The sequence below is a fragment of the Topomyia yanbarensis genome, chromosome 3 (assembly GCF_030247195.1).
Source record: "Topomyia yanbarensis strain Yona2022 chromosome 3, ASM3024719v1, whole genome shotgun sequence".
Classification (NCBI taxonomy): domain Eukaryota; kingdom Metazoa; phylum Arthropoda; class Insecta; order Diptera; family Culicidae; genus Topomyia; species Topomyia yanbarensis.
Genome location: NC_080672.1, coordinates 57,256,139 through 57,268,384, shown reverse-complemented (window position 1 = coordinate 57,268,384; position 12,246 = coordinate 57,256,139). Strand labels below are relative to the sequence as shown.

The 12,246-nt window shown below is 35.6% G+C and overlaps 1 protein-coding gene across 4 annotated transcripts in view; it reads right to left on the bottom strand.

The window, feature by feature from the left end:
- Positions 1-2,490: 2,490 nt before the first annotated feature.
- The window catches only part of LOC131689676 (atypical protein kinase C), a 481,953-nt gene continuing 472,197 nt past the window's right edge, over positions 2,491-12,246 (bottom strand). For all 4 annotated transcript variants that reach the window (XR_009305444.1, XR_009305445.1, XM_058974925.1 and 1 more), the window contains one exon: positions 2,491-4,122. The gene's annotated coding sequence lies outside the window, so the exon portion shown is untranslated. The remainder of the gene's footprint in view (positions 4,123-12,246) is intronic.

Below are 12,246 nucleotides of genomic sequence, written 5' to 3'. Positions count from 1 at the left end.
AATATTTGCGGTTGAAGTAAGTTGGTGGTGACGCACGCGGGGCAAGTTGACGCTACTATTTACAGTGCAAATATAGTCATCAAAAAATTTTATTTTTGAAATTCACTCCAAAGTAAAACTTTGTGTATCTCGTCAATGCAGGGGATATTTACTTCAGACAAACGCCTGAAGAATTTCAAAAATATGCTTTTGAATATGGAATACGCATCATAGTAAAATGCCTGGTTATTGAGACTGAAATATATTGGCAATTGTCGGTTACTATACAATTTTATTGAAAAGACATTCAGCACAAACCTTTGATATAATTGAAACTCCATTTTCTGGCGTATTCATACATACCGCTAACTTACCCCGGGGCCGGAGTAAATTGGCGGGATTTCCGTGTCACACATTTTTGTCTATAAAACCAAAGACAATGCAACAAACACTGTGATAAAATTCAGTGATGTTGGCTACAGCCGCATGTACATCAAAGCGGTATAAAATGGAAACTGAAAACACCGCAAACTAGCCCCGGTCTCCCCTATACTTTTTTGTTTAAAGTGAGTCTGTGTCTACTTTCGTGATAGTCGTGGGATGCAATAGACATTTCTACAATTCTATTAACCAAAACCAGCTAATGAATCATAGTTTAGATAAATGAGAAAGGCACAATTGCACCACTAGGTGGATTAAAACAGGTTTTTTAGGGGCACATTACTGCCGCAACAACCAAAAGTGTACATGTTCTATGGAATACCTATAAACATGTTACAATCATGCGTAAAACGGCCGATTGCGTCAAAGCACATAACTCCCATTTATGCCACAATTTGTCATAGCTGTTACTCCTAATAGCGTGGCAGAATTTATAAATGGTCCTTTATAGGTATTATCACAAGCATATTGAGATCCCGTAACTTGAAATTTTCCACCTCGTTCGTATAAACGTGGCGATATTACAATGAAGACGCGTACCATAAACCCCCGTCTCCAACTAGTACGTACCTATTCTTAACTCAGTAGAATTGACTGACCACTTAATGGACTAAAAGTAAACCATTGAATATGAATGAAAATGATTGCCGCAAATTGATAATTGGTTTTGAATTGTTCTTGCGAATTATCAATTCTCAACTCTCATACATAATTTAAGTCATCATTCACTCAGACAAGACCATGCGTATTTCCCACGCGCATTAAATACCCAGTAGATTCATTTCCTAGTTGGGCAAATAAGCATTACACAAACAAATAAATTAGTTTGCTCAGTCTAAAGAAATTAGCATCAAGCGGCGGATACGTGTTCCCTAGAAATACTTACTCTAAAGATTGTGTACTTAAGTGCATTAGTATATTATTGAAAATTTAATTGGAAATGAGATTTCATATTTCGTGTAAGGAATAACTGAATATTTTTTTCGGCGAGCGTAGACTTCCACACCACAGCCCCCAAAATATTTTTGGAACAGACCAACCTATTTTTACTATGTAGATCAGCCAAATAGTGTCATTTTTAGATTGATCGATTAACAGCAAATAGATTATTTTTCACATCGTTTGCCAAGATGTTACAAAAAAAACAAAAAAAAAACAAAAAAAAAGATAATTGATACGTCAAATGATCGATTAGTTATAAAGTATAGCAAAGAGCATGGTGTTGTATTAGGATTTAGAATTTTGTTACTGTTAAGGGACCATTAATAAATTATGTTTTAATGGGGAGGGTCTATAGCAAATTGTAACATATGGGAGCAGTAGAGTAAACTGGAACGTGACGTAGCATGTTTTTACTGAAGACTATACAGTCTCTAGTCTTGAGATGAGTCGATTGTTTTGATAGATTAAATTCATTTGCGAACTATATAATACGCTCTTCAAAAATGCTACTTTTTTAATGTCACCGTGGTCGTATCCTGTACAATGTCACGTCACGTGTCCCGCTTGAAGTTATCCATCGGTGACCGTAGCTCCGGGAATATCGGGAGGATTCCCCAAAATGAACACAATTAGCTATACACATCAAAAAACAGAGGTTGCCCAGTCGACGGAGATAGCGTAGATGGTAAATCGATTACTTGGTACGCAGCTCACCTGGGTTCAATTCCCAACTCCGCACAGAGGGTTAGAGATTTTTCTAAAAAGATTTCTCTAGCCCGACAAAGAGACAAATGACCCTAAGGTTGAAACCTCTATAAAAAATAAAAAAATAAAAAATAATAATGGAACACCAATCCCATCGCACGAGAAATCTGCATTAGGACGTTCGGAAATGTCCATTCGTTTATTGATCAGTTTCCCCTGTTATCTCAATTTCAGCTTTATTTTTCCTTCAATAATGTTTCATAGTAACCAATAACTTACTCTAAACAGCATAATAAAAGTCGATGAAATAAAAAATGCACTGAAAAAAAACTGGAATGAAATGGGCAAAGTTTGGTAATAGAAATTAGCTTGTCTAGGCCACATACGAAATGCCATTAAAAACTTAAATAAATACAAATCTTAAATGCTTAAACGAATGTTACTATTTCTTTTTCTCATTAATAAAGGGAATGATCTATTTGTATACTGCTTACCTAATACTTCAATGTATCGTCTTTTTTCTGTTGCCTCAAACTAAATCATAATACTATACGTATGTATTTAAGTACCAGCTAACTAATACAGAAATTAAATTATTCCTGACGTGGAATGAACTGAAATATTTCTCTCCCCACAGTTTACCACACTGCTGTCTGTTACGGGCCCTTGGTGCTTTAACGTATACAAACAACAAATAAATACAACAGCTTAGAGATCACTGCGCATTGCGACAACAATCGAGCGTTCATGGGGATCCGCAACCCGCTACCTGCTGATAGCAGGTCAGCAGAAAGAGGCCGGAATGTTTGGTTGAAACAAAAACTGCGACGATGAGTCCAGAATGTGTGATCTATTATTTTGCCAAGATTTTTTTTTGTTTTGTTTAGTTCGATTTTCTCATCTCGCTACCGTTCTCTGTTTAATTCGGTAACTAATTGAATCAATGAATTAAGTGTTGCATATAAAAAACTTCTCATTTTTTGACAATGTGGCCATTTTGTTTTTTTGTTTCATTTTAGTTTGGTTGGAATAATTTGAATGATTTATCTAACATCGCTACTGTTCAGTTTTGGTTTTGTGTTTTAGCATGTTACTATCAATTAATTATTTTTTTTTGCCTCACTGTTTGATTTAAAACTTTAAAATCTCGTCTTTGTTTTGTATTCGTTAGCTAAATGTGATTTTCTTCACTCTGATACTATACAATTTAGATTTTGCCATTTTTTCTGCCTTCGCTGAGTTCTTTTTGTTAATGAATTATTTTTTTCGCTAACTGTTAACGCAGTGCAATTAGTCTAGTCAGGAATTTTTCGCTGCTTGTTTTTTTTTCATTTTCATTTGTTCATCTAATCATTGCTGTTGGTATAATTATAGAGCTATATGTTAATTAGAATAGTTTGTCGGTTTCACATTCGAAAAAAGTAACCATTTTCTCTCTAATTCATTTGGATGATTTTTTTTCAGTTAAGTAGTTTTTTTTTCGTCGTCAGCGATGCACAAACAAGTCTTGCTGATAGCTGTTTTTTAGTGTGCTGATGTCCCTAGCAATTGTTCTTATATTGTTCGTAAGTGTTAGCGTTTAATAATGTCATTGTTGTTGCATTGCGTTAAGTACAACGTCAATTAAGTAACTTTAACTATTGGAAACTGTTTTAACCTGACGCAGCTCTACCGCTAAATTATCGCATTAGACTCTGTCCTAGCTCTGTTGTTTTTACATTTTTTTGTTTTGTTTTGTTGCTAAAGGTAAGTTTAGCTGTTTCATACTTATAACCATGATAGAAGAAGAGGAAATATACTACGATAGAGACGGGAATAAATCGAGAGATATCATCAACGTATAAAAATAATAATAATAACCGGGTCACTCTGAGGCTGCGTCCGCGGCTCTTTTAAATACTCTTTCTCTCTCCCTCTCACACACATTTTTGTAGGTTAGTTCAATGGAAGGCAAAACATGTGCTGCAGTAGACTTTTTGATGGTGGTGGAGGTAATTGAAGAATACTTAGTTCATCCACAACGGAATCGTAATCGCTAGAATCGTCACCGTATAGCTGCAATGGGTGGGGCGCGGTCGTACAGGGGAGGATGGGAAATGTTGGTTAGAGAAAAAGAAGAAAATCCATTAGATTGTGATACTATTTGGTGGTTTTATATTTGTTTTTTTTTGCATTAGAAACTTTTTTTGTGAAAATAAACGTAACCAACAACTGAAACGAAAAACAATAACAAGGTGTGTATGGGAACTTGGGAGAAATATGTTTTATCGGAACGTGTTTAATTCATAAAAATGCAAATAAATACATACTAACAATGTGAATACATAAACATAGCGGAATATTTGAGTACTACCAAAAATGTGCTCAACAAAGCAATGTACCTACATGTGATATAGATAATTAACAATGAAACAAGATATGATGTGCTCAAGCATTTTTGAAAACGGAAAAATGTGACCCGGGTAGATCAGAGAAAGCATCGTAGGAAAACAATGATTTTTTTTTATTATTATGTTTATTGATAAGGCACAGTACCGCTGAAGCTTTAAAGTTAAAATTGCGCTTTGCATTTCAAATTTCTTTAGAAAATTATAATATGGCGAATAATTAAGATAAAGCGAAATATTGCCAAAAAGAGTACCTGCCAGCCGTAGTACTATCCAACGAATCTGAATGCACGAATGCGACCAACTATTTTTGGGTCTGGTGCTAACATGTGCTTAGAATTCGTTCGACCAAGTTCTCACAAACTACTAAGGATGCCTGCTTGAGAACCATAAAGATAACTTAAAAATGAATTTTGGGCAGCTCATTCAATTGCCGAAAAGATTGTAAAAAACGCTTTTAATCCACCTAACAGTGTGATGAGACATTTCTTATAACTCTTATCACTCTCTTCGGATATTATATCGTTTGAGAACTTTTAGAACTTGATGCTTCGCGATGTTTTTGATAACACATACTACATGGGATAGTGGCAGGACTCAGAGAATCGCTCAAATCAGCATAGGACAACATCAGTGTTAGAAATCTCAAACCAAATCAATGGGAAAGCGAAAAAATGGCCAATAAAATAGACATACAAACGAATTATTGCTAATGCTCTGTTAATAAAATATCTAAATTCCTCAATAAATGCATTGTGGTGGGAAAACTGAATTTTCCTAAAGGGGTTATGTATATTGTACTGAGCCAAAAAATCGATTTTTTTTAATCGATTTGAAGTTTATACTTTACTCAAATTTACAACGCGACTGAGAACTAAGAAATCAACGCTTTTTCTTGAAAAAAGCGATAGTAGCAGTGATACCATTCAAAGAAAATCAACAGTGAATATTTCCAGACTTGGTTTTATTTCCTATTTAAGAACTATTGTGTTTTTACATCCTAGATTGCATGATTCAGTGATCGAAACCCAAAACTTCATAAAGTATTTGAAATTATTAAATTAAAATTTGTGTTTGCTATTGAAATTGACAAAATGATAGTATATATAGAATATAGTCCCTTTGGCGTTGGTTAATTTTTCGGTCCCACCTATCAGCATTGAAGTATCGCCCTTACGTTTTTTTACAATACCAATTTAACAATTTGTGGGAGTTTGGTGAAAATCGATCTTACTATCCAAACGGCATAATTCCGAAACCGTAATTTTTGAAGTTTTAAAATTATGCAGAATTAATTTTTCAGACAATAGTAACAGAGTTCGTGTCTTTAGCAAATTTGTTGAGACTTTATTGTAGTCATGAATATTAACCTGAGAAAATTCACCATAAATACTTCTTGGACGATATACCGTCAAAATTACTTTATCAAATGATGCGCTGTTCGTTTGTAAAACTCATCGAAGATACTAAACCTCCGAAATTGGCGGTTTCAAAATGATGCTATCTTGACCTTAAATTATTGTTTTGGAACATTTGACCTATACATATAATTGGTCATACAACAAAAATCAAATTCTCATCAAAATCGACCAGGACCTGCTAGAGTCGAATGGAAATCGTCATTTTTCATAAATTTCGCTCTACATTCGGAAAGTGTTATCCTCGTTATTAATCATATTACGTTTTCGTCTCAACTCGACGCATTCCCAAAATAAAAACCTATTTTGATCCACCTAGTGGTGCAATTGGGCTTTTCTCATTTGTCCAGACTACGATTCCATGGCTGGTTATGTTCAATACGATGGTGGAAATGAATATTACATGTTCAGTACGATTTGCACATACAAACAATGGATCGACAGCCACGATCTTGAGATACTATGTGATACTGAAACATCGCTTGACCGCCGCTGGTTTCAAGCGATGTTTCAGTATCACATAGTAAGATCCGGGAGGTCCGGGTCCTGCCGAAAATTTTCAACTTGTTAAGAAATTTTAAACTAGTTTTAATTTTAAAACAGTAACCCCTCACTGCATACTCCCTCCGGGCCGGTATGATTGACGATTTTTAGAGTGATTGCATAACCTTTCTATATGAGAAAGGCAAAAAAGTCCAAAAAATCAATTTTTTTCAAACATTATTTTTTCGAGTTTATATCAAATCTCAATGGTTCATGCATTATAAAGTCATTTGGCATCAAAAATACAAATTTGATTTTGAAAATTTTTCATTTCAGTTTATATGGGAATTTGCTGTGTGATTGCACTCTTCAACTCCTAACTCCGGAACCGGAAGTCCAATCAATAAAAAAATCAATTGCAGCCGATGGGAAGGTTGTACCTTTAATTTGAGACTAACTTTGTGCAAATCGATCCAGCCATCTCTGATTAACAGAGGTCATATTTTTTTTCCACATACACACATACATACACATGCATACATACACACATACATTCTCCTATCTCGACAAACTGAGTCGATTGGCATATGACACTCGGCCCTCCCGGTCGGGATTAGATTGACGAATTTTAGAGTGAATGAGAAAGGCAAAAACATTTTTAGCAAATGTTTCATTGACATTAAATCAATTTTTACTTCGCTTTCTATTAAATAAAGACCCTCATTACAGTACATCTCTACAAAAGCGAGCTCAATTTGAAAAGAAATCTGAGGATTATGATTGATTACAGAACTCTGGAATTTTCTATTGGAATGATTTCAGGCAGGAATTTGATATTGATGATATTAGGCAACTGTGAAATCAAGACCAATAGATCAATTACATATCAGGACCCCATTCTGACAATTTATCAAAAGTCCTCATGATGTTTTCAACAACAGGTTATCAATGTACGGATCAGATAATTGTTATTGTAATACTGAATTAAATCAGTCTGCATCAATAAATTTTCAATTGCAATCCAATATATTTTTTGGGTGTGGTAGGGAGGGAAGTTGTTAAACCCCAAAACCTTCTCTTGGCTACGCCGTTGCTTGGAGTTATTTACTTCACTTTCATTTTCCGATATGTTTCCGATCGATCCGTTGGTTATAAGTTAGAAAAATTGCAGTCAGACGGTTCGTACAAATGAACATTTTTGCACTGATAAGGTATCAAGTTCCTTCCAGACAACTTGGAAGTGTTCGGTGATTATTTCTAGCGGTTGTAGATAGAAAAATGAAATACAAAATTCTTTTTATCGTAATAATGTTTGGCTTATTTCAATGGATTATTACTATATTGAACAATAAATGGGCGACAAAAGGTAATCCACAAACAACAAGCCATAACTTTTAAAGTATTCAAAATAGATATTTTATGTCTTCAGTAAAGTTATTTGCAAAAGTAAGAGCTACAAATTTGCTGAAGGCATCATTTCGATATAACCACTTCCAAGAAAATTTGTGATAATATCTCACTCATAGGGAGATTAATCTGTAAAAGCACAATACCAAAAGAAATGGCGTATTGCCTCCATTATATTCTCCGAAGATACTATTGACCTAAAATAAGCCGTTTTGGCGTTAATAATAGATTACATGTTTTTGGTCATATTTCTGGCAATGGGAAATGAAAAAAATCTTTCGTCCGCATTCAATGTTAAATATCTCTTTTGATAATGGTCCGATTTCAACAATCTATAGCTTGTTTGAAAGGTATTCGTTGAAGCTGTCTAAAAACATATAAAGTGTTAATCTATGTTGTCAATTTCGGCAGATAATTTAAAAAAACTGCAAAAAACGCCATTTTTACACATTCAAACATTCATATCTTGGAAACTAAACATCAGAATCAAAAACAAATTAATAGCGTTCATACTGTTTTTTAGTTCTTTCATTTAAAATTGGTTTGGATAAGATCGGTTCAGCCATTGCTGAGAAACACGAATGAGAATTTGTCCGTTACATAAACACACACACACACACAGACACACACACACACACACACACACACACACACACACACACACACACAGACATTGTCCCAAATCGTCGAGCTGAGTCGATTGGTATATAAGACTCGGCCCTCCGGGCCTCGGAAAAAATCTTGAAAGTTTGAGCGAATTCTATACATTTCTTTTATAAGAAATGTAAAAACATGATTTGGCAAAAAAATTGCAGCTGTAGGCGAAAGTCTCATGTTTTCAAACGAGTACGACAACGGGCCCGAAAGGGTCTGGAAAAAATGGAATTAACCATCCCATAAGGCAAGCACTGATCCTGTGAAGCTTTGGCCTGATTTGGCAAGCTGCCATCACAGCTAAGAGGAACATAAGGCCGTATTGTGACTACAGGGTGGATTTCGTCGCAAAGAACACTCAGGCGGTAGTTCCATGTGGTAGGCGAAACACTCGAAACCAGTGCAGTACTATAATTGATTTTTCGAGTGCGTTTCCTCTTAACTTTTTTTAGTCACTTCCTAAGCAATCTCAAAAACTGATTGGGCGATTGCACTTATTTTATGTTGTGCATTTATCATTTCAATGGTTCCAGTTATTTTCATGGTTGTTTTTAGCTTGAAATAGTCGTGACAAAAATTATGATTTCAGTACAACAAATTCCTGCTACAGAAACTCGTATCAAAACGTCCTTTTCAGTATCACTAAAATTTAGAGCCACAGAATTTTAAGTCTACAGAAATCAGAATCCACCGAATTCTGAACTCGCAGACTCCAGAATCCGAAATACAATAAATCCACATAAAGGAAAATCTATTATCCGTAGAATTCAGAATCCACAAGATCCATATCCACACAATGCAAAATTCACAGAATGTAGAATCCATAGTAACCATCATGCACGAAATCAAAATTCAACAGAATCAACGAATCGATAGTTCACAGAATAAGGAATTTAAGGTATCAAGAATACGGAGTTCAATTAATCCAGATTCCACAAAACTCAGAATCCACAGGATTATAATCTACAGAATCCAGAATCTGCAGGATGTAGAATCTACAGAATCCAGAATAAAAAAACAAAATTCTGCTGAATCCATAATCTATTGAATTCAGAATCCATCAAATCCAAATTCAACAATAATCCACACAATCCAGAAACCACAGAATGAAGTATCTACAGAATCCAGAATCCTCAAATTTCAGGTTCAACAGAATCCACAGAATTCAGGCTCCGCAATCTCCAGAATTCAGCAACAACAGGATACAGAAACCAGAGAATCAGGAATCCACAACATCCATATTTAACAGAATCGCGCACTTTCAGAATATAGGACCTACAGAATCCAAAATCCACAAGATGCAAAGTTTATGTAATCCATAACTCCGGAATCACTAGAGTCTCGAATCCATAGAATCGAGAATCCACAGAATACAGAATCAAAGGAATCCAGAATTCGGAGTTCAATAACCCCAGAATCCATAAAATTTAAAATCCAAGGTACCCACGGAATAATCCGGAATTAAAAAATCCAGATACAACAGAATCCCACAGTTTAGGATACTCAGAATCCAAATCCACAAAATCTAGAATCCGCAGGATCCACAACCTGCCAAATGCAGAACACACAGAATCCAAAATCCACAAATTCCAAACTCAACAGAATCCAGAATCTAAAATCTACAAAATTTAAAATCCAAAAGAATCTGCAAACTGCAACATTCACAGAATGCAGATTCCATAAAATCCATCAGCCAGAGTCCGAAACCCACAAAATCGAAATTCAACAGAATCATGCATCCACAAAATTTGGAATCTACAGAATCCAGCACCCGCAAAAACTACAGAATACAACATCCACAACATTCAAAATCCACAGAAAAACAAATTCCACAGCAACCAAAATCCACTGAATTCGAAACCCAGCGAATACAGAATCCACGGAATCCAGAATCAAGAGTCCACAGAATGCTGCATCCAAAGAATCCAGAATCCGCAGAATTCAAATTCAATAGAATTCAGGATATCCAAAATCGAGAATCTACAGAATCCAACTTATCAGAAATGAAAAAAAATAGAATACAGGATCCAGAGAGTCCAGAATCCATCGCGTCCAGGATCCACTGATACAAGAATCCACAGTCACAAATCCACAGAATACTGAATCTACAAAAACACGATCCACAGAATTGAGAATTCATGGAATCCAGGATCCACTGAAGCCACAGAATTCGTAATCCACCTTATTCAAGATCCACAGAATACAGCACTCAGAATTCATAGAATTCAGTTTCCATAGAATTCAAAATCCACATAATTCAAAATCCGCAGAATGTAGAATACAGAAGCAACAAAATCTAGAAACAATAGAATCAAGATTCCACATAATCGAGAATCCATGGAAAACTGAGTCCAAAAAATCCAGGTCTTGCAGAATCAAGAATCCACTGAATTCAGAAAACCTATAATAATTCAAAATCTATAATCAAAATCAAAATCAACGGAATTCACAATCCACAGAGTACAGAAACCACAGAATTCAGAATCCTCAGGTTACTGAATCCACAGAATCTCAAATCCACAGATTCGAGAATCCATGGAATACGAAACACAGTATGCAAATTCCACATAATACAAAGTCCATAGAATCGAGAATCCAAAGGATCCAGAATTTACAGCATTAAAAATCCACGGAATCCATAATCCATTTAATTTAGAATCCAGAATTCATAGAATCCAGCATCCACAGAATCCGGAATCCACAATCCAAAGTTCCAGGATCCACCGAATCCAGAATCCACATAATCCAGGAATCAAACATCAAGAATCCACAAAATATGAATGCAACAGAATCCGGAATCCACAGAATCTATTATCCACAGAATTCAACATCAACAGAATGCGAAATCCACAAAATCGATAATCCGCAGAATAAAAACTCCACAATATACAGAATTCACAAAATCCACAGAGTAGAGAAACACTGGCTTCGAAATCCACAGAATAGAGTTCACGGAAATCCACCGAATCCAGAATCTGCTGAATCGAGAAACTAGAGAGTCCACAGAACCCGGAATCCATAGCCCATGGAATACAGAAACCACAGAATCCAGAATCCACAGAATGTAGATGAATTCAGAATCAAGAATCCACAGAATCGACAATCCATGGAATAATGAATCCAAAAAATCCAAGTCTTAAAGAACCAACGATCCAGAGAATCCAGAAACAACAGAATCCGTACTCGACAGAATTCAAAATGCGAATACGAAACCCAGATTCCTGAATCCAAGCAACCCAAAATCCACAGAATCGAGAATCCACGGAATATGGAATCCACAAAAAGCAGAGTCTACAGAATAGAGAATCCACAAAATCCAGAATACACAGCATTCTACATCCACAGAATACAGAATTCACGGAATCCAGAATCTATTGAATTCAGAATCCAGAATTCACAGAATACAGCATCCACACAATTCGGAATGCATAATGCACAGAATCTAGGATCTACATAATCTAGAATCCACTGAATTCATAATCAACGAAATCCAGAAATCACAGAGTCCAGAATCCAAAGAATGTAGAATCATGAGTATCAAGCATCCACAAAATCCGAATTCAACAGAGTCCGGAAGCCACATAATCCAGGATCCACGGAATCCAGAATCCATGAGATACTGAATCCAAAAAACCAGGATCCACATAATCGAGCTTGAACAGAATCGAGGGTGCATAATATCTGGGATCCACAGAATCCGTTATCAACAGATACTCTGAATTCAGAATTGAGATTCCTGAATCCTCAGCATTCAAAATCGACAGAATCGACGATCCACGGAATACGGAACTGAAGAATCAATAGAATACAGAGTCCACAGAATCGAGAAT